General features: G+C 39.6%; 2 long non-coding RNA genes across 2 annotated transcripts; both read right to left on the bottom strand.

The window, feature by feature from the left end:
• Window positions 1–160: 160 nt before the first annotated feature.
• Window positions 161–27,476, bottom strand: LOC114150728 (uncharacterized). Its single transcript, XR_003596821.1, has 5 exons — window positions 27,466–27,476; window positions 22,648–22,651; window positions 20,928–20,936; window positions 840–1,286; window positions 161–216 (listed from the first exon to the last, which is right to left on the bottom strand). It is a non-coding gene; the product is annotated as an uncharacterized LOC114150728 (long non-coding RNA).
• Window positions 2,991–4,932, bottom strand: LOC114150730 (uncharacterized). Its single transcript, XR_003596824.1, has 2 exons — window positions 3,150–4,932; window positions 2,991–3,059 (listed from the first exon to the last, which is right to left on the bottom strand). It is a non-coding gene; the product is annotated as an uncharacterized LOC114150730 (long non-coding RNA).
• Window positions 27,477–27,931: the final 455 nt, after the last annotated feature.

The raw sequence follows: 27,931 nt of genomic DNA, 5'->3' as shown, positions 1-27,931 counted from the left end.
CTGGCAGTAAACCCCAAGAAAGCTGCTGGCCCAGATGGAGTACCTGGCAAAGAGCTCAGAGGATCTTTAACCTCTCCTTGGCTCAAGCAGTCATCCCACCCTGCCTAAAATCAACAACAATAATCCCTGTGCCAAAGAAATCTCCTGTCAACAATCTAAATCAGGGGTTTTCAAAGTATGAAAGGGTGAGCCCCCCTCCAAGGAGCACAATGCCTGCTGCCCCCCCCCCCCCAATAATCAACCCACACACAAACAAGGGGCTGCACAGTGGCGCAGTTGGTAGCACTGTTGCCTTGCAGCAAGAAGGTCCTGGGTTCGATTCCCGGCTGGGGTCTTTCTGCATGGAGTTTGCATGTTCTCCCTGTGCATGCGTGGGTTCTCTCCGGGTACTCCGGCTTCCTCCCACAGTCCAAAAACATGACTGTTAGGTTAACTGGTCTGTTAGGGGTGTGTGTGTGTGTGTGTGTGTGTGTGAATGGTTGTTTGTCCTGTATGTCTATGTGTTGCCCTGCGACAGACTGGCGACCTGTCCAGGGTGAACCCCGCCTCCTGCCTGGAACGTAGCTGGAGATAGGCACCAGCAATCCTCCCGACCCCATTAGGGACAAGGGTGAACAGAAAATGGATGGATGGACACACAAACAAATGCCACTACAAAACACCTTCTAATTGCTTTTATTTTAGAACCATCTCATCTTTTAAGATGACACTTTATCTGAATGAAATTTAACACATGAACATTTTAAAACGTTTCCTCCCATTTTAATTATTTTATCAGAGCCTTTGTATGGCAAATACGCCCTTTTTTCATTTTTCTAATGATAAGAACAACCCCAAACTCTTTTTTTTTTTCATTTGTTTTTTTCTGTGTGCACAGCTCCTTCAACTTCCTCTCAAAAAACTCCCGCGGCTTGGTCACTAAACTTGGGTGCTTTGTTTCAATGTGACGCCGGAGCTTACAGGGTCTCATGCTATCATTAGCCAGAACCTCCTTGCAGATTACACATTACAGCCTTGGAGCATCATCGGGAGCAGTCCAGGAAAATCCAAACTTTAAGTAGTCGTGGTCATACTTCCTCTTTTTTCTACTTACGCAAGAGCTTGTCTCCCCTGCCTTTTTCTTTACTAAAAATTTGTCCATTCTTTCTCTCACATCAGTAGACAGCAAGCAGATAGCTTCTTTTCCGGTTTATTTTTTCCCTCGCACCGCGCCTCCCCTAAAGTGCTCTGGCGCCCCCTAGGGGAGGCGCGCCTCACACTTTGAAAACCGCCGATCTAAATGATTACTGTCTGGTAGCCCTGATCATTCATATCTGAGACATATGACCCATATGTCTTGGGGCATATGGCATCAAAGACCATGTGCCCTGAGACTACGACCCTCACCAGTTTGCAAATCATGCAAATTAACATCAAATTACCATATAATTTCTACGACAAAAACCATGGTTTATCATCATCGGCTAACAAGAATCAAACAAGACTTCTCAGTTTTAAACAGCTGATACAATGAATTGAGCATGATCTAAAAGAAATTAAAAAGTGAATAGATGGGAGAAAAACATGAATAAAGTGCAAAATAAAGTTTAAAAGTCAGATCTGGTTAGATGAAGAGAACGAGAGACACAGTGGGTTTTTAAAACATGATGAGAAAAAGGCTTGAAAAAAAAGTGATTGAAAGCCAGGAAATGGAAAAGAAAAAGATGGTGTGCAAAGAGATAAAGGAGCTACAAAGTAGGGCAGAGATGGGGAGAGATTCTGATCTGGTGGTAGGAGGAGGAGAACAAAGCTGGGTCACTAAAATAAAATGGTGAGATACTAAAGAGTGGGGAGCAATGATCCAGGCTGCCCTTACAGAAAATCCGCACGCATCTCACAATTGAAAATTACCTACATACATTTATGTTTCATTCTATGTTTGTAAACTCAAAATGTACTACTCCATTAATAGAAGGTGTTCTATAACTAAGCTTTTAATATTTTAAAGTTTGTCAGATCTTGAGTTTACTTTGAGGCTCTTAAGTAGAAACAAGCCTGGACACAGTAGACAGATTTAAAATGATTATTTCTAAATGGCCTTTATGAAGTCTGCAGGATCCCAAAGCGCTGCAGAAGTGATCTGCAGTCAGGGGAGGCAAGTGAAGGAGAGCCTCACCTGTCATAATGGAAAATATAATTATAAAATAATTTATATTCCTATTTTCACCCTGTGGTTTGTAAAATAAAGTATTTATTTTTTATTTAGCTTAAAAAATTTTTATTCTTCAAAATCGCTGAATTTTCGCAATCAAATGCTCGGAAGTGAAACTGGTGAGGCAGCAGGAAGCTGAGCCTCACCTGGGATTGAGCCTCACCTCTCACTAACTGTGCTGGCTGCCACTCCATGAGAGCATGTTTCTCCTGTCTGTATGTTGCCAATGAAATGGTTAAAAAACATTTAATATATGAAATGATTTTTCATAATTTAGCTTATGTATATAATGTACAGTGTTTTTTGTCACCAACTGTGTGTGTAACGTGATTTGTGTGCTGAGGAGCGATCATAAATGGCAGAGAACAGACGCGAGGTGAGGCAAGCAGTTTTCTTGCCTCAAGGCAGGGGGAACTCATGATCCCAGACATTGTGACTCCACAACTGCAGAGTAAGAGACAGTAACAGCAAGCTAGCCATACAGTAAAGTGTAGCGATATATTTATAGTTTTCTCCTCATACCACAGCAATCATTTATTAATAATCGCAAAATAAACATTAAGCCTAACACCATACCACTGCAACAGACTGAATGTGCGCAGCCGAGGCACTGGGAGGCGCTGTGGGGACTGTCAACTTGGAAAGCATAGACATCATTTCCTGCATATTGACCTCCAATTTGGAAATGGATTTCTCTACAGCAGTGCGCCATTCCTGTGCGTGCGATGGGTCCATAGTGGCCAGATTATACTGTAATGGTTCACTAGAGGGACCCAGAAAATCAGCCACGACACAGGAGTGAGCAGAAAACTCTGATATTTATTAAAAGGCAGCTTAAACCGGGCACGCAGGATCGTCCGCTGCAGCACTGCGAAGGGGGGCGGAGAGGAGAGATCGGTGACTGGACAAATAGCAACAAAAGGATCTGTTACTGCGTGTGTGTGAAGGGAACACTAACCTGGCTTGGCGATCAGTAACTGAAGTGATCGGCTGAGGAACCAGGAGGAGCGTGGATGCTGCGCTGACGCAGAGCTTGGCAGGAAGAGCCTGGGGAAGGAAGCGCTGATGCAGGGCAGCATACAAACTAGTTAGGCAGCAGAAGAACCAAATCCAGATCCGAATCCTTAGTCAGACGGGCCGAGGTCATGCACGATCGGGGCTAAGGGTAGAATCCGTGGGAGTGGGCGAGAGCGGTGTAACTGAAACAGGCGTGGGTCGAGATCCAGAAGGGCGGTAGTAACAGTCCGACAAGGGCAAGGCAAAAGGGGCAGGTCCGAGGAACAAAGCGTGGTCGTGGCTATGAGGGCGAGGTAAAAGTGCTGGAAAACTACTTGCTGAAAGCGTTCGATAATCTGGCAGTGTGGTTGCGACTGAGAGAGGCTTAAGAAGGGAGACAATCAGGAAGCAACGCAGGTGCGAGGAATAACGGAAATGAGGGGCGTGACTAGGATTGGCTCAAACAGAAAACAGTACAATGTGAACATCACAGTACCCCCTCCTCAAGGTCCGGCCCCTGAAGGACCACCAGGCTGGTCGGGGTGATCACGATGGAAATCCCTGATGAGGGTCTTGTCCACAATGTGGCGGGACGGAACCCATGAGCGCTCCTCTGGCCCATAACCCTCCCAGTCCACCAGATAATGGGTGGCATGGCCCCACCTTCTGGATCGGAGGAGACAATCAGGAAGCAACGCAGGCGCGAGGAATAACGGAAATGAGGGGCGTGACTAGGATTGGCTCAAACAGAAAACAGTACAATGTGAACATCACAGAATGTTATGTTCTTTGTGTGGGAAATATTTCAGTATCTTTTAGGGGCGTTGTTGTCAGTTGCTATGGCAACGAGTCTGTAGCCTGGCCAATGCAGAGATCGAGAAATAAATGGTTTTGAGTTGTACTTGAATGGTTTTCCCCCTTAATTTGTGCTGTGGAGCACAGCACAAATTAATAATACCTACATTTCAAGTTTCATTGAATTAATGGAATTATTCTACTGCGGCAGCGCGGCTATGGATGGCATGTATTTTCCCACACAAAAATCCATAAGGGACTGCGGAGTCCCTGCTCGAAATTCCGTGAAAGAGGTGTATGGAACCCCGTGCAGGAAGAAAAACGGCGAGTGACTGAGGGTCATTGCGTGTAATGGAAACCCTGTGAATTCTAGACACTAACAGCTACCATAGAATTGCACAAAAATCCGTGAGGGATGGATTTGATCAATAGAGGGAGATGTGGAGATTCAAGATCTGTAGTACAGAGACAAGGTTAAGTAACTTGGAGCATAAAATAATATCTAACAGCATTTGATACTCATTACCACTTCAGATGTACAAAATGATTTGATGTTGCTTCTCATACTTTTTCCTTTTGAGCAGAAATGATCTGCCAGCCATGCCCCACACAAGAGACAGACTCACACCAAACAAGCATATGCACAGTAGGATGACAGTTTTGCATTTCATTAGTACCTGATGTTCCCCACAGTGGATTGGCAAAAAAAAAAGATTTCTTGTAAAGCGGTTAAGTGTTTAGGTAAAGAACAAATGAAGGTCATTGACATAAATGAATAAGGCCATTGCTGAAACTTCTGTATGTCTTGCTAACACAAACTTGCAGCTGTATGAAAGGCAAAGGGTAAGGTATGGATATTTTTGGTATTATCCTTAAGGAAAAACATTATGACATCCAGTCAATATTGAGATTAAATACCTTCCTCCAAAAAGTTTGGTCTCAGATATGAATTTTTTTTTCTAAATACTGACAGTTTCACACTGCCACTGACGTTTAGAAAGATGCTCTTATAAACATGTAAAGAGCACATATAAGTACTTTTTAAAAATCTTGACTTGATTCTGAACAATAGCACTGAGATACATTTCTAAACAGTTAAACAAGACTGCCTTACATTTGCTTTGCAAATCAAGACATTTGTGCCTGACCCATTTTAACATTTTCCTCTCAGACATGCACATGAACAAATGCAACTACATATATATTAAAAAGATGTGCAGCTATTCCAACCTACCATTCACACATTGTTTCTTTAGCTAGTTCATTTTAATAAATTAGTTAGCCACAAGTCATGAAATGCTGAACTTTGCTTGGGAAGATTAAATGGGACTGATCCTGACACCGTATCATGCTCCATAGGCATGATGGCATCGGCCTCGGAGGACGACAAGGCTCTGCAGCTTTTGTGAACTCGCTCAGCAGAATCTTCACATCTAACACTTGTATTCTATTTCATCAATCCCAAATCGTTATTCTGCTCTGAAAGTATGTGACTGTCTTATCTGCTGGAGGTCACAAGTTTGATGTGTTTTTTTTCCTTTTTCTTTGTAGACATTGGGGAACAAAAAGGTTCTGGAAGAAGATCGCATCTCAGAGAGAATTGGGTTAGTACCAATCAGCCATTGTGGACTCTGTTATCAATATTAAAACTGCATTTTAATAGTTGGAATATTTTTGAAGGTTGCAAAAGGCAAGGAATAAAACATGTCATTCCTCACTCAGCTGACCTCCATTCAAAAAAGAACAAGAAATCATCTTCATGCATGCACAGTTCTCCCAGTAAATTTAATGTTTTATTCATAAGCATTTCTCTTCATCATTGTCAGCTTTCCTCCTCACTCACAAAAGTCTGTATCTTCCTCCAAAATATGAATAAATAAATAATGACTAGAAGTGACGTCTTAAATAACTAAATAAAAAGCACTTGCTTATAGTCTGGGTCTGCAACTGAACCTTTAACATTTAGTTCAAAATGTTCAGTTTGTGCAGGTGTGTGCAGCATAGTTACATTTCACTAGAAAGAGGGGGAAGACATGCAGCAAAAGTCACCAGGCGGGTAATTGAACCTGCGATGGCTGTGTTGAGGACTAAGGCCTCCTTATGTGGGTTGTATTCTACCCCTGAACCACCACAGCACCCTGATTGGTACAGGATCTACCCCTGGTGAAGCTTGAATCATGACATCAAACGTAGGATACGAACACAGCATTGTACTGAATTGTTTCAAGTAAAGTCAAAGTAAAAAGTGCCTTTAAATTAAAAATGTGTAACTTATAAGTTATAAGTTAATTGAACACATGAAAATAAGTTGTCATAATTAAAGAAAAAGAATTAAATGAGATTATTTTAAATAAGTCCATAAGATGAAGTACAGCCCAAATATACTTTTAGAGTGTGCTCTAAAAAGTGTAATTTTAGAGTACTCATGGAGATAGCTCCTCTACACACTTTTTTTTTTTTTAGAATGTAACATAACATTAACATAAATGTTTTTGTTATATTGGCTTGCCACCCTGATCCTGCTAATCCTTTGAAATATAATATTGTTCTTTGCCAGATGGTCTAACGTGGTCAAAAAATGTTTATGTTTCTGTTCTGCAGATGTTGTTCTTCAAGAATTTCCAAATTCAATGGTTTCTGATAGTTTCGAAGCAAAAGGATTTAAGTTTATGTACAAAGTGAATTTTTTTTTATTGTTTCTGTTTTTTTGAATGACAAATGCCACACTGGAATGTTCTTGTTTATTGTGTTAATTGTTCATTAGTGAACTATTAATATATTTACAATACGTAAATTTGTGACTAAAGTTGTGAATAAAGTATCCTGTAAATATGTCTTTAATAAAAAAAATATTGCTTTTACCTAGAAAGTGTGTTAAGTGGTTCCTTGTGTAATTTATCTTTCAATATTATTGTAGCCTAGCACAATTTCAGTACTGTAGTGTGGTGAAGCATGTAATGTACAAAATGGAAAAGCAGAATAATGGAAGACATTGATAAGTAACTAAAGTGTACTTTATTAGCAATTATAATAAACCAGTTTAATTGGAATATACCCTGAACACAGTACTATTATGTAAAATATATAATGCTTACATATTTAGAAGACATTATAAGTATATTTGCAAATGTAATTTGTTCACAAAAATAGTACACTTAAGATATATTAATCAAACACGTTTATATTACATAAAAAGCCGTATACTTAAAATATACCAAGTGTACTGTACCTTTAGTAGTTCCAAAAGAGCATGTGGTACTTAATGCACTTCAAATTGTGATTTTCTAGTATTTAAATACAATTAAAATACACACAAAGTGCAAAACTAGTTGTTCCAAATTAAAAAAAAATTTAAGTTAAATAATCCTAAACAAACTTGAAGTTGTAGTGATTTGAGTTTTTCTGTGTTTATTTTAGGGTTCTGTGTTTATTGAGTCCCAGCTGTGTCTTCTTTCCCTGATTACCCTCTGTGTTCCCACCTGTGTTCCTTGTTCCTCGTTGGGTCCTTGTCTTGTCACGTCAAACCTGTTAGATGTCCATTGTTACCAGTTGCTACCAGTTTTGAGCTTTAGCCTTCCGTTCATTCTGTGCTGCCTGGATTTTGGACTTTGTATTCATCATTAAAATCATCATTCTTTCACTACAACCTGGGTCCTCAGCGTCATCCTCGCCACCTCTTCACCGCACTTCATGACAGAAGTATATTGATGATTAATCTGAATTCAAGTATGCAAAAATTGTACATAGTGTATATTTTCACCAAGGCAGTGAGATGCTGTTGTGAGGATCATTTCATGTCTGTTTCCTTAGGACCAGAAGAGAGTGGATGTTTCTGTAATCCCAAACAATGCTGAAAGAGATGCATGATGTAATAACCTGCAACCACCTATGTTTAACTTGGAGCCAAATTTGATATTATAAGGGTAATGGTGTATAAATGTAATTACATTAGGGTCTGTTGGACTAATTTGATCTCATATAATAATTGCATTTCAAAGTAGATACTTAATGATGTCTTACCAATTTAGTGAGGTCTGACAGAAGAAGATTTAAATGCTGCTGCCGAGTCTGTGGCGCCAATCTGACGCCTGACTTATGACAAGATTGATCTAACCTTCTCAAATATTCCTGAAAAGCTTGCATAACGATTCAGCTTGGCTGCGTAAAATGACATAAAACAATAATAGGGTGTTTTTGTCTGGGTATGCAGCTTAAGATGGATTGAAATGGAAATGACTGAGAAAGATTATTGAATCATTTATGAGTTGAGATGGGCCAAAAGTATTCCACAAAGTTAGTATGTCCTCTAGCCTTGACTTCTGCTGCAAATGTAATCTTCTCTATTGTAGCGTAGCTATTCTCATAGTGTTTAAAATAAAAAGACACTGGTATTCTAATTAACATGTGCGAATTTGAGTTACAATATTTAGAGCTTTACATCTTTTGAATTTTGAAAGTTCAGATGTTACAATCTTAAGAATACAATAAAGTCAAGCAGTAATCCTACTGAGAGCAGATTCACAAGCTGTAGCTATCATATTACAATGAACAGGAGTAAAACACTAGAGGACAGAGTATGTTACAATTTATTTCTTCCACATATAAAAACTTTACAGTTGCAAAGTTTTACTTGATGACTATTTAGAACAGGGCTCATCAACTCCAGTCCTCAAGGGCCATTGTCCTACAACTTTTTCATGCAACACTGTCCCCGCTATCCTGGTCATCAACTTCATACACAATTTTGCTCAATTCTCTTTCTCATTCAGTGCTCCATCTGAGCTTTCTCCCATTGAAGGGGAATTTCAACGGCCCAATCAGTGAACTGAAGAATTTATGAACGATGATGTTCATTTTCTGCTCTGTGTTAGAATTGCAGTGAAGTGTCTGACCGCACATGTTGACTTTGGGGTGTGCTTTAGTGCTCAAAACAATCAAAAAATCCTTACTCATGTTTTTGTTTGTTTCCTTCAAATAAAAACTGAACTGAACAGCAACAAAAAAATCTATTTTATTTCTGGACAGCCAATAGTACAGTGAGCTGTTGATGTACCTGGAAACGTAACTTGGCCAAATACATTCCTTCAGCCTCAATGAAGATTAATTTTTCTCATCACTGAAAGGTTAGTGAGCCGAAGTTGGTGCAAATCATGTGTAGTTCCCTAGTTACTGCAGTAGCAGTGTCAGATTTCCCTTGTAGTCAGCAGTGCAGATCCATTCAGTAAGCAGGGATTCTGTTTCTCTGCATGTTTGTGTGTGGGCTCCTGAGAGACGTTTCAACAAATCCAGATTCTTTCATCAATGGTAGAAATGCAAAAAGAAATAACACTGATACAGAGGCATCTGTTGGTAATACTTAAGTGTAAGTGTAAACATTATGTGTAAACTACACACTTAATGTTTATTGTTATGTAAGAAGAATAATCATAGAAAAATCTCAAAAACATTAACTGATTGATCACCCTAAAAGGTGCCTTCAAACTAGCTTGGGTGCTAAATAATCTTGCTAAAACCAATTGTGTTGTTGTAATACCAAAATTTTACCTAAATGATTGAAACAAAACACTTTCAACATCTGCATCTAACTACGGTACATGTGGTGCCTATCTCCAGGGCAACAAAAAAGGTCGTCTGTCCATCAGACACACAAAGTCTGTGCAGAAAGACACTGGGCCAGAATTCAAAGCCAGGACCTTCTTGCTGAGAGGCTACAGTGCTATCAACTGTGCATCCATAATCAACGCAAAATTATATAAAAAAAAAAAGTCAATGAAAAAAAGACACAAAATGGTACATAGTGTCAGCAAGTGGACAGCATGGTTTGTGTTATGGGTCCAGTTTTTAAAACTGAAGGGCTAGTTTCATGTGCACAGCTTGCAAAGTTGTGTTGCAAGGTCATTGAGATTATTTTGCTGATTAAACGAATCTGTACTTTTAACAACAATCTATGTCTTTGTCATGTTTATAACTGTGCTTCTTCTGCTCTCAGCCGAAGAAACAAGAGCTCAGTTTAGCATATTAATCTTTAATAATGTTAAAACAGTTGATAATTTCCTGACCTACTTGCAGAATCCCTCACAGACATGAGTAACAGTTAAGAAAGTTTATCTACAAAATCTCTACGGTTCAGGTAGATATTCTTGGTATTTGGAAAGGAAGAACAGAATAGAAAAGAAAGAAAAAAGTTACATGGTTCAGCTTTTCTGCTGCAGCTTTTATTCCCAGTTAGACATACTTGATCAAACCATTATCCCACCAGCTCCTATTTTAATTTAAAACAATGCAATCCATCACTATCCAAACACGCACACACACACACAGTATGTTTTTCTATCTTCATATGGAGTTTGTATTAACTTCCATTCATTATTCATTCATTTCTATAACCTAACCTGGACCCTAACCTTAAGCTTAACTATTGTTGGGTTTCAGATGATGTAGCACTGACGTACCTCAATGCAGACGTGGGGCAAGAAGTAAATGCAGCCTGTTTACTTCTGTTGGTCCAGCTCCAAATGCCTAAAGTCTGTGTCATGTATAGTTGTTCCAACTGTTCTAATAGAAATCCACTTCCGGACCCCTTTCTGAATTTTGCGTGTCATAAGGGTCACGTGTTTAAAATCAATTACCAGTGCATGCTTAACCCTAAAGCTCTACTCTATTCACACCTGAGTCCTAAACCTAACCTCTATCCCCAAAACAGCACTTCTTCTGGAATCTGAGCTTTTGGCCACATAAGTGGCCGTTTCCGACAATGTAGGATTTATTAGTAAAATGGCCCTTGCACTGTAGCAAAAACAAGGTCACAAACACACTGCCAGAGGCAGCTGACTGGAGCCAACATGCCAGACAAAGCCAACCTGGTTATCAATCTTACTCAGGCAATAAGAGGTGGAGTGTGCGGCTGTGTGTATGAAGACTAAAACATTTTATGCCAAAACATCCATGCTCCCATAGCTGTAGCTAGAATAACACCTCAATCAGTCAAGCTGCGAGACTGCCCAGTCGGCCAGGCAGATTTGCAGTAAACTATACAGTTGGTTCAAACAGATGGTCTGAATGATACGATGCAACTCGCCATGCAATCATAACAGAAAAATAACAAAAATATTGTGTAAAAGAGGCTTATATAATTCCAAAAAAAACCTTCTATCACTTCTTTGTGTTACTGGGTTGGGGACCATTATGTACTCAGAACTCTCTCATGTACTTTTGGCATGGGTTTAAAGGTGATAGAAAAAAAATCCTCATATTTATTGGCATGATCGCATCTTGCAGTTGCTGTAGATTTGTCAGCTGCGCATTCATAATACACATCTTCCATTTCACTACATCCCAGGGTGCCCTATGGGCTCTTTGCACCAGCCGCGCTGACGTCACAACTGCATGCGCAAATGCGGCTCTCTTTTTTCCGCTTTGAGTTACTATGACAGCTAGAAAAGATTAAGTCGTATTTCAGATGCAAATAAAACTATACTATGCACTTTATTGTCTTCCTAATATAATAGGCTTTTAAGTTTCCATGGATTTCCAAGCGGTCCTGAATTAAGAAGACGGTGGCTTGTAAATATTCGTCGCTTCCAGTTAAAGCTAACGCTGGCTGTAAAGGCTGTAAACAGCAAAGTTTACAGCCTTCACTTCACTGCGGATCAGCTTCTTCAGCCTAAAGAAGAAGGTAAAGGAGCCTCCTGTGTTATTTCCATGGAATCACTTATGTATTCAGCCTGAAAGAAAGTTTATGGGAACGAGAGAGCAGACCAGAGCCAGACAGCCGAGCAACTGATCCGGCTGTACACACTGCTGTAAACACCGTCCTCCTTCACAAGAAGCATGCAAAACTAATAAAGTGAAATCACACAGAGACATTAAGGAACACGGCCATATTTTTCTAAAAGCAACAACTCTGAACCTGAACCGTCAGCTGAACTGGAACTCTGACACCAGAGCTGCCCTACTGTTAAGCTATGGGCTTGTTGTTCCTCAGGCTTCAGAAGCAAAACGCCTGAACCGTAAAATCCCCCGTTACTTGGTCTCTGACACTAACGACAATAAACGCAGGTAATATATTGAACATAAGGTAAAAACATTGTCCGTTAGAATGGATGAAAAATGTTTAGATACTTAAATAGCACGGTTTTACAAGAAAAATGTCAGAGAATATTTCCTACTAGCATAAGCAAAAGCTAATGTTAGCCACAAAGTTTAAAGTAAAACTCACCTTCGCATCTGTGTATAACGAGGCGTACATCTTAAAACCTTTCTCCAGCTTATTTGTCGGGGCTTCGGATCGATGTACATCATTAATTGTTACCTTGGACAAGCCCTGCAAATACCGAGTGTAAAGAGCCTTTTGCAATAGATCGGAAAAGATTGAGCCGCTTTTCCCCGAACGCGGAAGCTGAGGTGCAAAGAGCCCATTGGATTGAGATTGAGATCTGGTGATGGCGGTGAATATTGAGGTACTGTGAATTCATTGTCCAAGGAAACAGTTTGACATTATTTAAGTTTGGTACAAAGTGTGTCAATCAAATATAATCTGGTGTAGCCCATTTTCTCCCAGGTTCAATATGATGTGCATTTAGAGACAAAACTCTGCATACCCTGCTTGTAATAGGTCTAATCCAGGGGTCGGTCCAAAGTCGGTCCTCGAGGGCCGGCATCCTGCATGTTTTAGTTCTCTCCCTCGTGGTACCAACAACCTTCTCAGCATGTCAGTGTTCTTCTTAAGCCTACTAACGAGCCATCATTTGGTCCAGGTTTGTTAAACCAGGGAGAGAACTAAAACATGCAGGATGCCGGCCCCCGAGGACCAACTTTGGGCACCCCTGGTCTAATCCACTGTTGCTTTCCTGTTTTAACAGGGTTGTATTTCTCTTTTGTTATAACACACTTTTTTGTTATTCAGATTGTCCCTTTAAAGGTGACTTTATGTCAGGTCTAAATACCTATTAGAGACAATTTTAAACAAACACAGGAAAGACAAGAGAGTTAGATTCTTTGTTTCTCGCGAGGAGAACGGACAGAGATGTGCTTTCAGTTACAAATCTCCTACCGCTCTGAAAAGCACATCTCCCGCTCTTCTGTTTTATTGATTTTAGGAACCCTGCCACACGGGGCGCTGCAACTCTAGGGGGTGGGGTCAAAGCATTTTAGTTGCAGTGCTACAAGACAATCACTAAACTAAACACATGGTATCTACAATCTAAATCCTTCCTGCTCCAGGCATGGCGTCGAATGGGACACGTTGTATAGCTTCAAAGCCTCCAAGCACGGCGTCGAATGGGACACGTTGTATAGCTTCAAAGCAACGGCTTTGTATCACAAAGAACAAAGCAGAGTTTCCTCCAGGGTTGTAAAACTCAGCTTGGAACAACTAACACTTCCATTAAACGGGGAGTCCTGCTGAGAATATCTGTCACCTCCCTCTTCCAAGGAGGGATTAGGAAGAAATCAGAATTAATGAACACACAGAAACATTTATCTAAATGTAACTACAAGGCTACATAATACAACAAATATTTGATAATACTAAAAATACAATTTATCCAACACTTTACACCTTTGAGAACTCTGTCATTACCATGTGACTTTGAAGGGATCCATGATTAGTTGTAACAATAGACTTTATTTGGGAAATATTTATTTTAGATGTAAAAGCAATACAGTAATAATACTGTAGGTTATTTAGTTTTTATAAATTTCAATAAAATATTGTCACAGTAAAGTTGCCATGATGTTCACGTTTCAATGCATTCTGGGTAAATGACATCAAATTGGTCCAACTGCGATGATGTTGTTACTCATTCTGCTGCAAGTTGGCTCAATTTTGACGTGCAAGACGTAACCGGTAAAATCCGGTTTAGGATTTTCAAAATAAAAGATCCAGAAGTAGTTCATTATTTCTTGCGCGGCCCGGTACCAATTGGTCCACGGCCCGGTGGTTGGGGACCACTGCTGTAAAATACAGAATTGTCCTGTAAATGTTGCGTCCTGTATTGAACCGATACAGGACGCGACTTGTTTCGTATTTCTATAAATGTCTGATAGACAAGCCTATAACACACATATCCACACTAATTATAACAATAATGACCAAAATAACACACAGGAATTATTAAGGTCAACTAAATTGTCTTTGCGGGCATAGACATTAATACGTACTGTAGATGCCTCATTGAGCGCTGAGTCCTACGTTATGTCACCGCCATCTTGTTTGGCTGATCACAGTAGAGCGATCAGAGCTCCCCAAGTCATGTGCTGTGTGGACTTGTTTCAACTGTTTTTGTAATGTTAAAAGCAGAATCAGCCAGAACCCAAAACGCAGCCACAACAAGAGGATGTTTCACCAAAAGTAATTGGTGTAGAAGGGTGTGGTCACACTCATGGAGTCAGGGGTGGGGGATCCACAGAGGTCAGTAGTCCAGCCGGGGGAGGGTAGGGTAAATGGACAAGGGGAGGTCTGGGGGGGCTCAGGGGAGAAACAGACGACAGGGACAAAATCCACCAACCAGAGGCTGAGTCGTGAAACGGTCCAGGGTCATGCATGGGAGGATCTCAGGCAATGAAAATGTTATAAAAAAATCGTTTTTATATATTTTCCAACTCAACTGAAATTTGTCCCGTTTTTGTCAACACCGTCAGATATAAAAAGAATGTAAAAAAAATCAGGCATTATTGGGGGGTATCAGAACTTCTCAGGACCCTATTATCTTGTCCTTTCTCTTCCTTTGCCAAGAGGGTTAGGCAACTCTGGTTAGTATATGTTATTCTTTAGTTTTTTCTTCTGTTTTATTCCTAAGTTGTTCGTCCCAACCATGATGTGTTGTAACTGACAATTTACAAACTTTTTATGACATTTTGTGAAATAAATGCTTAACTTTGGTATACTGTAAAGATTTCATGGACCTGATGAGCTACAATATGGCCTCCTTCAGAATAACATCATATACAGGTAAAAGCCAGTAAATTAGAATATTTTGAAAAACTTGATTTATTTCAGTAATTGCATTCAAAAGGTGTAACTTGTACATCATATTTATTCATTGCACACAGACTGATGCATTCAAATGTTTATTTCATTTAATTGTGATGATTTGAAGTGGCAACAAATGAAAATCCAAAATTCCGTGTGTCACAAAATTAGAATATTGTGTAAGGGTTAAATTTTGAAGACACCTGGTGCCACAAACTAATCAGCTGATTAACTCAAAACACCTGCTTTTCATTGGCTGATGCCCATTTTACGTGGTAGCATTCGTATCCCTCTCACAAACACAGGCTTCCCGTTAGCTAAGTACAGCATAATGGCAGTATTGATACAACTTCTACACCTTGAAGCCTGTCTGCTACACAGTCTTACATTAGCTAAACAGATCAATATGCAATGTGTACTGTATCTGACATACACTAAAGATTTTATTTTAGCAGAAAAGGCTTTGGACTAAACTGTTACTCGTGTTAGCCACTCTAGCACCAAGTACAGTGTATCAGGCCTAGGCACACTCAAACATTTGCCAACAAACCACAGGAATCACCCACTGATTTCAAAAGTAACCTACAAAATGATGAATGCCCGACTTACCCAGCCTTGCAAGAACAATAGTCATCAGTGATCTTGTCTGCAGCTATATTGATGTAGAGGGTGTGTGGATCTGCCGTTTTCCTCATCAAGCGAAAGCATTTTGCTGTGACATGAACAATGTTGGAGGCATCGCGTGGCTCAAACACCTTGATCTCATCCAAAAAAGATGACATGAAATTCTTAGTTCCTCTGTCCATTGTAGTAGCTGTGAAAATCCAGTAGAAATGATGCACTAATTGAGTCAGAAATACACTGCAGAGAATCAGTCGAAGTGGAAGACGCCAGTTTACATAGAAACAACGCGCCGCGAGGCTTTGTTTGTGAGACTTGCGGCCACGTGGGATTTTCTAGGTCGGTTGTGGGCGGAGTTTGGTAAGGTCCAAGGGAGATCCTTTGGGATCCTTTGGCGGGAGCTAAAGGATCTCAAGAACACTACGGACCGACGCTGTTGTGGTTGCCTAGAGACGAACACTACGCAGCCGCGGTGAGCTGCTATCAACCCACGTCATTTTAAAACATCCTCGACCCGATACTCCACTGTTTTTATAAGCAAAACCTCTCTTAAAGACACAGACGTGAGAGGGAAGACGCAATTGCAGGTTCAACAATGTTAGTGAGGATGAATACAGGCAATTAAAACAAATGTGCCCATCCTGGTGTGCTGTAAGATATCAGACAGAATGGATCAAGAGAGGAACACTGCAGACCCGTCAAAACCTAAAGAACATCAGTCTCTTCATCCCCCAATCATCTCCTGAGGCTGATATGGTACAGAATATTTAGCTATGATAAAGTTTCTTACTGTGCTTTTAGTAGACTGTTATGGTCGATTATTTGCTTTTTTAAAGTATAGTAGTATTAGCCAAAATAATATAAATGACCATTTAAAGAACAAATCATACAAATAGATCAACAGTAAATACATAAATATTTCCTACTTTAAAAGGTTTGTTAGGACTTTCTGTATGTTTTACTTTGAAATGTTGATATATTTTATGAATTCAGTGTTCAGTGGTCATTTATGCACCAGACACAGACCTGCAGCCCAGGGGCCGATCTAGATGGGAGCTAACTCTTTACAATACTGGAATTTGCACATAACTTTTATACTTTTTGTCATGTTGGTGTCTAACTTCTTTACCCACATGCAGAACAACCACAGGAGAGACAGAAATCAGTAAAATTATATTTATTACAAACAAATGGGTTCTGGAACGGGCTCACTGCGACATCTGTTCACTGCAGAACGACAGAGGAAATGATGAGTTTGAAGGGAGTCGGAAAGCGGGATTGTGAGGATAAATAGGAATGATCTTACTTGTTGTGGAGGACTTGCTCGTCTGGGAGGGTTGATACTGTAGGTTCGAGGTAGTGATGTTACGTGATGTGCCGAGGCTTCGAGGCGTGTGTCGAGTAATGGAGGGGGCGTTTCCGTAAAGCGCGTATCGAGGCCTGCTTCATTTAGGGGAGGAGCCGAAAACGATGAAGTCCGAAGCCTCGCTGCCTGGCTGTACCACGTGACTGCTTCGGGAAGTGGCTCAGAGTTTGGCGCGGGGTTTGACAGCTTTAGAAACCCCACAGGCTCCATTCAAAATGTGGGTTGTTATAGGCGAGTTGCGGTCAGTTGAGAGAGTGGATAGAGTTTTGATAGCAGAGTTTGGATAGTGGTTATTTAGTTTGAGACAGTTAGTTTGGTGTTTGGAGAGTTTAGGAGATAGATAGATAGATAGGAGATTTAGGAGCGCGAGGACAGGATAGGAGTAGGATGGAGCCGGCGAGAAAGAGGAGGATTTCCCCTATGTGGGAACATTTTGATTTGATAAGCCCTAACAAGGTAAGGTGAACTGAACATTTGCAGATGCATTATGTTTGCTTATGAGGAACTGTATTTTTCACTGTTTCTTATTTTCTGTAAAGGTGAGGTGTTTATTGTGCTCCAAGGAGTTGGGGGTACAATAATAAGACCTCATCCATGTAGTGTCAAAAAAGAGAAATCGTTTGAAACCAAAAACTGCGGAGAAACTGTTGTTTCTTAATAAAAATGCATGAAATCATCCAAGTTACACAAGCATTAGCCTATTCACTACCCCCTCCCTAGTTCCACAAGCACTTTCACTGTCCTCTGCCTGATTAAGCCCAGGCCATTTTTCTAGAGTCACAGAAAAACTTTATTACACAACATGACATATCACATGACACTACTATTTTGGGAATAATTACACACAGAGAATGCATTCAAACAATATTTTATTATACACATATGTGTATACATAATTTATGTAGACAAATGATTTCGTCCTACACCTTTTGTGAAGTCATTCCCAAGAGCCATAATAGACAAAAATTCAATGCATCACACGTGTTAAGATACAGCTGGCTGTGATTATACACCTGGCCAGTAGGTGGTTTCGTGTGCACATGAAGCCTCAAGAAATGAACCCTTTCTCGAACCAGTTGGCTCAAGAGGTTCAATGCCTCATGAGGCTTCATCTCACCATCACTAGTTCGAGGCTTTGGTCTCCTAGTGTGAGTCCTTACAGAGATCCTGGTTCCACGAGAGATGGTGGAGGAGCGGCTCGAAATCCAGTCGAGGGTTCTGCGGTGGAAGGCGGACAGGTAAGTTCGAGTGCGGTGGGACAAATGGAGGAGCGGTCTGACAGCCAGCTGAAGATATGTGGAGTCTGCTAGGGATCAGACGGAGGAGATGACGGTGGGGCTCGGGCGACCAGTGAGTATAATCCACAGCGTCACGAAAAAGGGAATCCAAGAAACCAAAATGGAATCTTCTCGGGAACTCACGAGGAAACACCTGTACACAGGAAAACAGCGAAGGATTACTGCGAGTAAATCTAAGGAAAGCACAAAGAAATAGCTCTAGAGGGCTCTGGGTACCATTACTGGCATAACACTCAGGCGATGAAGTGCTGGCAGTCTGCTCCTTAATAAGTACTTTTATAATTCTGTGACCAGTTCAGCAACAGCTGCATAGTGTTCGAACTTCATCCAGTCTTGTGGTTTCACATTCACAGGTATTCTATTTCATGTAGTAATAGCTCCGTTAGCGCTGCTCGTCTTTGACGTTTCTCCATGAAACATGTCTGGTTTGGCAACAGCTTTGCTGTTTAGGGAGTCCATGGTTCCGGTCCAGATCAGTGGTGTCAGTACCTGAGGCAGTATAGCTTAGGGCATTTATTTTTAGCTCGTTAAGGTAAAGATCAGCTGCTGGAGCCTTTGTCAGTTCTGCTGGTGTAGATGACTCAGAGTTTCTGGAGAAAGGTATAACTGACCTACTTCCAATTCCTTTGATATTTTTTAAAATTAAAACTTTTTACTGACCTGTGAAACTTTGGGCCTGGTTTAGTAGTTATAGTGTTAGCAAAACATTGTGCTTGTTTTGTGTACATTTAAGATTTAGACAACTTGGCAGATAAAGTCGCCATCATTGGCAAGCAGGTTTTTTGCCCGCTAGCAGAGAGCTGGGATCTTGCAAGTCCACCTTGCTGCAGCAAACAGAAAAGGGTGGTGACAAACCACTGGCAGTGTCATACTTTATTTGGAAATTGAACCATTGCATTCCGGAAATGAAGGGGTGCTTTTTTTTATATGTTTTCTTGGGATCACAGAGAGGTCAGAGGGCTAGTGATTTGTTTTATGCCTCAGTCTCAGATAGTCGCTGATCTACACAAAGGGGCATGTTGGACTCGAGGAGTATGTCATGCACATTGAGTGTGGAGGCAGAGAGCAAACTATGAGCCCCAGTGTTGATTTGATCCCTTTGCAGTCCCAGAGAATGTGGTGCTCGTTGGGTGTGGTGGCCTTCTCTCACAGCCTTGGAGCATCTATGAGTTGAACATTGAGATCTATGCTTTCAGATTTACAATGCCAACATTTTTGATACCTGGGCAGTATGATGAATTCAACATTGGGAGCAATGTGCTTCGACATATTATTCAAAGAATGAGAACTGATTCAAGGTACTGGGAACTCATTACATCAGACACTGCAAACCCAGAGTGTGAAGAGTTTCTACAGCTGCTGAACTGTGCTTCTTGGTGGTCAAACTCTTCTTTACCTGACAAGATTGGAACAGTTAGGCTCAGACAGGATGTCACCCTCCTTCCTCGCCAGGATGTGGTTTGGGGAAAGCTTTCTTCCACTGCACCACTGTCATTGTGGTTGTCGAGCCGTCATCCGCTCTTTCCACTCCAAAACATTTTGGTGGATTGTATAATCACGCCCATGTAGGGGGATCGTTGGGTCCATGAAGGCCCTCAACCCCACAGACAAACCTATGATACTGTATCACAGTGCTAAAATCGCTGATGTCGTCCCATTTGTTGCTGTGGAGGACTTTGCTTTCAGTCAGGGAAAATCTGAACTGTACTGCAACCATTTTGCTTTTTCAACCGGCTTACCACATGACAGTGCTGATCCAGTGCAGATGCTAAGAGTGGCCTACATGACATTGACATGTAGGCCATGTCACCTCACAGCACCTCATAGAGTGCTGTGAGGTGTCAGATGAGTCTAAGAGAAGGAACACAGAGTAATACTGAAAAACTCCAAAACAATTCAAACAACCAAAAACAAAGCTAGTATAAGATAACTTATCAACTGTGATATCAATAAAAAAGAAGCAAATACATTTTTGGGTAAATTTTTGTTTTTGAGGTATAGATCCAATGTGGGCTGTAAAATTTATTTTTACAGTTTTTCTCAGCCAATTTGGTGCATTTCTCAATTAATTTTCAACATTTGCAAAAAAAAAGTGCGTTTCTCAAAACAATTCCTACAAACATCAAACCTGCATGGATAAAAGCCAGTTTCTTCCTCAAAATCCTTAGTTCATCTCTCAAAGTTAAATATCTGTGTCAATGAACATGTCAGTGTCTGAGAAGTCCATGTCTCTTTGCACATTACAGTTTTGTAATTGAAATGTCTGAAATTAGTTTAAATCTGGTGTAGAAAAGATGTCTACAGCAACCACATTTGCACTAAAGTTAGCGGCCGTGTGGAGGTGGAAAGTAGACCTAAAGTAGTCGTCAGGAAAAGACGTCGTCTGGCCTCGCAGTCTGAAACTTTGGGGGAACAAAACTAGATGTCTCAAAAATTAGATGTCCAGCTCTCTTCCTGCCTGCTTCCTCTGCTGCTTCACAGGTTTTCTCATTTCCTTATCTGTCTCTCACATGCGTCTATCATGACTATCAGGACTATCATCACAGCTTCACTTCACTTTCACTTCAAATCTGCATGCAGCCTTACTGGTTTTAATTTAAGACACCCAGGATGTACTTCATAAAATTTACTCTGCTTGGACCCTTCTTCAGTTCTCCAAATTCTACACTTGCATCCATTTTCATATACATACTGTATCTGCATTTTTTGAATCTTTGCAAGGACTGCTCTAAGTTGCTTTTTATATTGACAGCATGTTATATTTTATTTTTATTTTTATTTTGTCTACAATTGCTACTCAGTGGTGGTTGCTGTGTGTCTTGTCTCTATGCTGTAACTGCGAAATAATTTCCCTGCTGGGATGAATAAAGTAATTCTATTCTATTCTATTCTATTCTATTTTTTTACTTGGCAGGCTACACATCTCTACATTTTGACTGATAACATTGCTGGTGATGGTGCGTATAGTAAACAAGTCAGTTTAATGAAATTTCCACATCATCATCAACTGAATCTAATGTACCTACTAATTCTGAAAATGAGATATGAATGAGTTATGCAAAGTAATATTGCTCATTATATCTCGGCTGATTGCCTGAAAGCTGCAATTTAATCCTGAAACTCACTTACATAGATAGCTTCTATTCACAAATTTCAGATGTCATTGATCCTATTGCTCCAATTAAACTAAAGTAGGAAGAAATCTCTGTGGAGCCGTGAGCCACTAAAAGAAGTGAGAGTAGCCATTGTCGATGGGCTAAACAAAAATGGCAGAAAACTCAATTCCTGGTTCATTAGAAAGCTTAGAAGAGGGAATGAGCAGATATCACCAACACTAAAACATTAAAAGGAATTTTTTTAATCATTTACAAAAACATTAACAATACTTGTGCTTGCTTGCCACAGTTGACAGATTGACTAACCCTCCTGACTGCAGCTTCTGAACTTCACTGTAGCAGGGCCTGTAATGCATTTGCCAACTTTTTAAACAGAAAATATTCAAAATATTAGAGGGTTAGTCTGCACATCAACATCAAATCCAACAACAATCTTGTGTTTAGTCAAAACAAATACAGAGAAAATGACACAATTCCACCAACTTAACCATAAAAGCTTAGAACATATTCACCAGTTAAACTCATCCCTCAACTGTCTTGTTATCTTACCCAGAATTTTCCTTAAGAAACTCCCGCTTGTCATTGCATCTGATCTGATTTAAATAGTTAATTCAACTATCATCAGGTGTTTCCCCCCAGGCTTTAAAAACAGTGGTTATTAAACCACTGGTAAAAAAGGGGAATCTGGACAAATCACTACTGCAGAATTACAGACTGATCTCCAACCTTCCATTCATCAGCAAAATGACTGAAAATCTGTTTCAACAGTTAAATGGCTTCTTAACAATAACCAACCGTTTTGACGTCTTTCAGTCTGGTTTCTGTACTCACCATCATACTGACACTGCCGTCATCATAGTGTTCAATGATATGTTGTTAAACATAATGTTCAGAGCCACTGAGCAAGCAGCAGGCATTCTTTTTGCCAGGCCGAGGGAAGAGGATGGACAGAAAAGGTGGAGGCCTGTTTGAGCATTTGCCTCTGTAGGTGAAAAGAGAGAATGATTTTGTCCTAGTTGTGCAGTTATAAGGTCCCCATGACATCACAGTGTTTCCTTCCTGTTGCTCCTACTCTTCCTGCTGGTAAAGACAGGGCAGCGTTGAATCAGATATTTATTCCAGCCTCCTGTTGTACTTCATGGCTGGAGGCTCAACATCTATTTGCATTCACCAGACATATGTAATGAGTAAGAAAGCTGTGCGCAAGGATTATTGCTTCTGTTGCATTTGACCATAGCCCCTGCAAAGTAACAAGTTATTATGACAACCTAATGCATGGAATGGCCTTCTACTGTTCTCTCTGCAACTTACTGCAGCAAAACAATTTCAGAGAGATTTCCACCATGATTTACCTTTGTTTCAGTAAATCATGATGGTAAATCACTTTGGTTGTTTCTAGTGAGCTATCGATTTCCTCAGCTCTCAGCAACATGATTCTTCTTAAATAGATTTGATTCTATTAGAAATAAAATTATTGGCATCCTCCCAAACATGATTGCTTCATCCTAAGTAAGTGATGCAGCACAAAATGTCACTGTAGAACTTGATATGTGTTTGAACTGTTTTGAATCAGCTGAGTTGTCAAAAATATTCCTTCTTCCAAACCTTCAAAATGCATGTTGAACGCTGTCCCAGCTAAATTATTTAAAGAAGTGTTTCTTTTGATTACTGCCTCTTTTGATTGTTGATATGATTAACCTATCTGTAGTACATGGACATATACCATAATCTTTTAAAGTTTTTCTCAGTCAAGATGACTTAATTACAAACCTATATTTAATCTTCGTTTCCTATCTAAAATCATTGAGTAAATAGTTCCTAATCAAGTATGTGAGAATTTAAATATTAATTACCTGTTTGAAGAGTTTCAGTCAGCTTTCAGAGCTCAGCATTGCACTGAAACAAGTGCTGGAAGTAAAAAGTGATATTCTGTTGGCCTCAGCAAATGGATTTGTGTCTGTTCTGGTTTTGAAAATCTTGGTGCTGCTTTTGACATAGTTGATCACAATATTCTCTTAGAACAGCGTGAACATTTAAGTGTCCAGGGAACATAATTCTCTTTATTATATATATATGCATTGAATTGGAAAAATCATCAAACATAGAATAAATGTTCACTGTTATGCTGATGAAACGCAATCATATCTGTTCATAAAACCTGATGAATCCAACCCAATAGGACGACTACAGGCATGTCTTGAGGACATTAAAACCTGGATGACTAAACTTTCTTCTTTTAAATTCTGACAAGATAAAACTTGCTGATTTTCTACCAGAACCTCTGAAATAGAATCTTCTTATTCAATCTCTTGATCTGGATGGCATTAAATTGGCCTACAGTAATAAAGTAGATCATCTTGGTGTTATTTTAGACCAGGACATGTCCTGTAGTATTTTCTGATGAAAATTAAAAGCAGAGATTATATTTCTCCTATTTTAGCTTCTTGTCAGGACTGGGTTTTCTCTGTGTTGATTTGAGTTTTTCTGTGTGTTTATTTTGGGTTTCTGTGTCTTGAGTCTCCGTGTTGTCCTGTCTACCCTTTGATTGTTCCCAGGTGTGTCTCGTTCCATGATTACCTTGTGTATTTAATCCCACCTGTGTTCCTTGTTCCTTCTGTCTAGTTGTCGACTCAAGTCTGTCGTTTCGTCTGCTGTCAAGTTATTCATTAGTTCCAGTTTCTACCAGTTGTGAGCATTAGCCTTCCACTCATCTGTGCTGCCTGGATTATTGTGTTTTTGGATTATTAAATCATTATTTCTCACTAAACAACTTGGGTTCATCGCATATCCTCACCACCTCACACCGCAAATCATGACACTTCTCTTCATTGGCTCCCAGTTATTAGGATAGAATTCAAGATTCTCCTTCTGACATACAAAGCCCTTCATAATCAAACTCCATCATACACCTGAGCTCTGATTGGTTCATATGTTCCTAACAGAGATCTCTCAGGCTGCGGGTTTACTGCTCGTTTCTAGAGGTTCAAGAAGTAGAGTGGAGGCAGATCCTTTGGTTATCAGAATCCTCTCTGGTGGAACCAGCTTCCAGTTTTAGTCAGAAACTCTGCCAACTTTTAAGACTAGGCTTAAAAAGTTTTTTTTCTTCATAAAACTGATAGTTAGACTGACTTAGGTTGGCCTGAGTTAATCCTGTAGTTATGCTGCTTGAGGCTTAGGTGACTGGAGGACACTCACTTTCATCTTCTTCTAGAAGAAGAATAATTTGCATTATTTGTTATTTCAATTGTCTTTGTTTTCTCTGACTTGTCTTACTATGTCTTCTTAGAAGCTGTGATTCTTTCCTGGAGGAGAATATCAGTAGAGATAATGCTGCCATCAACTAATTTTTCTCCCTCTCCTGCTATTAACTTTTTTACTTTCATGAACAAATTAGCAGTATCCTGTCCAGGTGTGATGCTGAAAACTAGTCCATGTATTTATTATATCAAGGCTGGACTACTGTAATTCTTTACTATTAGGAAATCCACAAAATACATACATACATCAGCTCTTCTGTTTCTTCTTGTGCATTCTGTTCTGTCTTCTCAAGCCTCCAGTAGGTCACACTGCGACTGGTTCCGATTCTGCTGGAGGTCGCTTCCTGTTGAAGGGGAGTTTTTCCTCTCCACTGTCCCTACATGCATGAGGGTTTGCTGTAACGTCAATGACAGAAGTGCTACACCCTCGTCCAAGAGGAGTGAATGCTGCAGTAATCTGCTGGGTTTCCTCAGACAGAAACTTTTTAATTTACTTTGAATAATTAATTGAGCTTACTGTACTTGATCAACTGGAATGTATGTGTGATTGTATTTAATTTATTTTTTGTAAAGTGCCTTGAGATGACATTTGTTGTGAATTGGTGCTATACAAATAAAGTGAACTGACACTGAACTGACTTGAAGATCATTTGATAATATATTCCTGATTACTAAGAAAAAATTAGCATTTTTTATGAGTTTACATGGTATTTCAGTGCTGACCTGACAACTGATCACATTTTGTTAGCTTCTGTTTCTCCCCATGCTCTGTGTGAACTCACCACAGGTACTTATTTGAATTAAAATCAGGTGAGCTCCTGCACAACAGGCACAACATTTTTTAGATGAACATCAGTCACTGCTGTTTTCTCAGAATGGGGCTAGTAGAAACATTTCCACAGTGAACATCCCACAAAGGAGAAGATGGAAGCAGGAAAAGTTCAGGAGAGAAGCCAAATCAGAGGCATTCAGCATGTGTATATATAGATATTTGACATTTATTTTCAGATACTGAAAACTTTTACTGAGATTCCTCAGAAAAGAAATATTTTAAGTTTTATTATTTAAAGACACTTATGCAACCAACTTTGTTGCATTTCTACAACCAAATTGTAATTATACAAGTAATTGTAATTAAAAGTAACTGTAATTTTCTGCAATTACTTATTATACAACCAATTTGTTAGTTAATAGGTAAATGCAATAAATTACAATTATTTTTTTTTACCATTACCTGTAATTGTAATTCAAATAAGTTTTGTAATTATACAAGTTGGTTGTATAATAAGTAATTACAAGAAATAATGTAATAATTACTTGTAGTTACAAGTAATTGTAATTACAAGTAATTGTGTTAATTACAATTAGTTGTAATCACAAGTAACTACAATTACAGGCAAGTTATATTATTAGCTAGTTTTACTCTAAATATTAAAATAACAGACATATACTGTATGTTCCTTTCTCTGTGGTGTCATCATCATAATGTTTCATAGTTAGCACACATAAACAGCTGTGGAAACAATGAATAGACCACTGCATTAAACCCCATTGAAAACCTCCTGGTGTCGTGATCTGTGTTTTTCTGTGTGTTTATTTTGAGTTTCCTGTGTATCTGTCTCCATGTTATCCTGTCTCCCTTTGATTAGTCCCCAGGTGTGTCTCGTTCCCTGATTATCTCCTGTGTATTTAGTGTCACCTGTGTCTGTGTCTTGGTCGGGTCCTCGTCTCATTTGGCTTGTAGTCTGTCATCTGTGTACCCAGTCCGTTGTCTCGTCCGTTGTGTAACGGTTGCTACCGGCGTTGAGCCCTGGCTTCCGCTCGGCCGTGCTGTCCGTCGTTTGGACCATGTTGGACTGTGTTATTCTGGACATTCATTATTAAAATCATTTATTTATCGCATCCTGGGTCTACAGTGTCTGCCTCACCACCTCTACACCGCATTTCATGACACCTGGTTATTCCACCAATTATTGATTTCTGAACTCTTCTTGAGTTAAAACATTGCTATTGTTGTTTCTAAATGATATAAACTTGTTTTCTTTGCATTATTTGAGGTCTGAAAGCACTGCATCTTTTTCATTATTTTGATCATTTTTCATTTTCTGCAAATAAATGCTAAATTTTTGCTTGGAATTTCAGAGACATGTTAGTAGTTCATAGAATAAAAGAATAATATTCATTTTACGCAAGCATATGCCTATAGAATGTAAAATCATAGAAACTGATTATTTTAAGTGGTCTCTTAATTTTTTCCAGAGCTGTATGCTGATCTGTAATTTCTATTGGTGTAATTTCCAGGTGCTTGATTTCCAGAGATGAATGTGTTTTGGTGTAAATGTGTATCAACCAATACAATCAATTAAATTCAATCCCATCAAAAATCACATTCACTGTGAATCTAGATGGGATGGTTAAAAAGAAACTGAATCATTAATAATATTCACTAACTATATTTCACCCTGATCTGATGGCCCAGATTTATGTTCAACTTGAAACACTACACACAGTTTGTAGTTGCTGACAGAACAAGAAACACTGTACAAAACTGATTGAATTTTTTATGTGATGCTTTGTGTTGGACATGCTTCCTGTGTAAGCAAGATGTGTTTTGTTGGCATCAAACAGAAAATGTCAGTTGCTTTCTATCTAACTAGATTTTTTTGCCCCCTTTTTATTTGTCAAGAACCCAGAATGTAAATTGGGATTCGCAGTCTTTCAGTAACAGAATGTGTTTGATCATGTCGGGGATGTGACAAAAATACGGCTGAGAGAAACAAAGGAAACCAAGAGAACCCTCTCCTCTGTTTGGTCTTTATTCATTTTAAATATGATTGAGATTTGGGTATGAACTTTACATCTAATCCTCTGCAAATGCAGGCTGAAGAGGTGTTGCAAATTACACCGTCAATATTCAAGCTCCTTGGAACTTTACTTTAAAAGTAGGATGTGTTTGAAGATGCAGAACGCTGCAGGGCATGTCAGTGGCTTGTCAGTCCAGGTGAGTTACAATGACCTTAGTCGACAGACACTTCATGTCCACAGTGTTCATCACCAGACTTTTCTCGGGACTCTTATGAGGAGTTAGTCAATAAAAAAACTGCCTGTTTGAAGCATGTGCGGATTTGACCAAATGACTGTAAAGTGCTTCATTCATGGGAGCATTTAACAGAGAAGACAATTCAACATGTGTTAGTGTTTGATCTTTGAAGCACACCATGTTTAAAGCATTTGATGTTCAACATAAGTATGATGACACTGAGGGCATACAGAATAGATTACTGCTGTAATTTGCTGTATTTTACTATTAACCTTTACA

Source organism: Xiphophorus couchianus, chromosome 9 (assembly GCF_001444195.1).
Source record: "Xiphophorus couchianus chromosome 9, X_couchianus-1.0, whole genome shotgun sequence".
NCBI lineage: Eukaryota > Metazoa > Chordata > Actinopteri > Cyprinodontiformes > Poeciliidae > Xiphophorus > Xiphophorus couchianus.
Note: the sequence above shows the minus strand (reverse complement) of the source record. Positions and strands in the feature narration are given on the sequence as shown.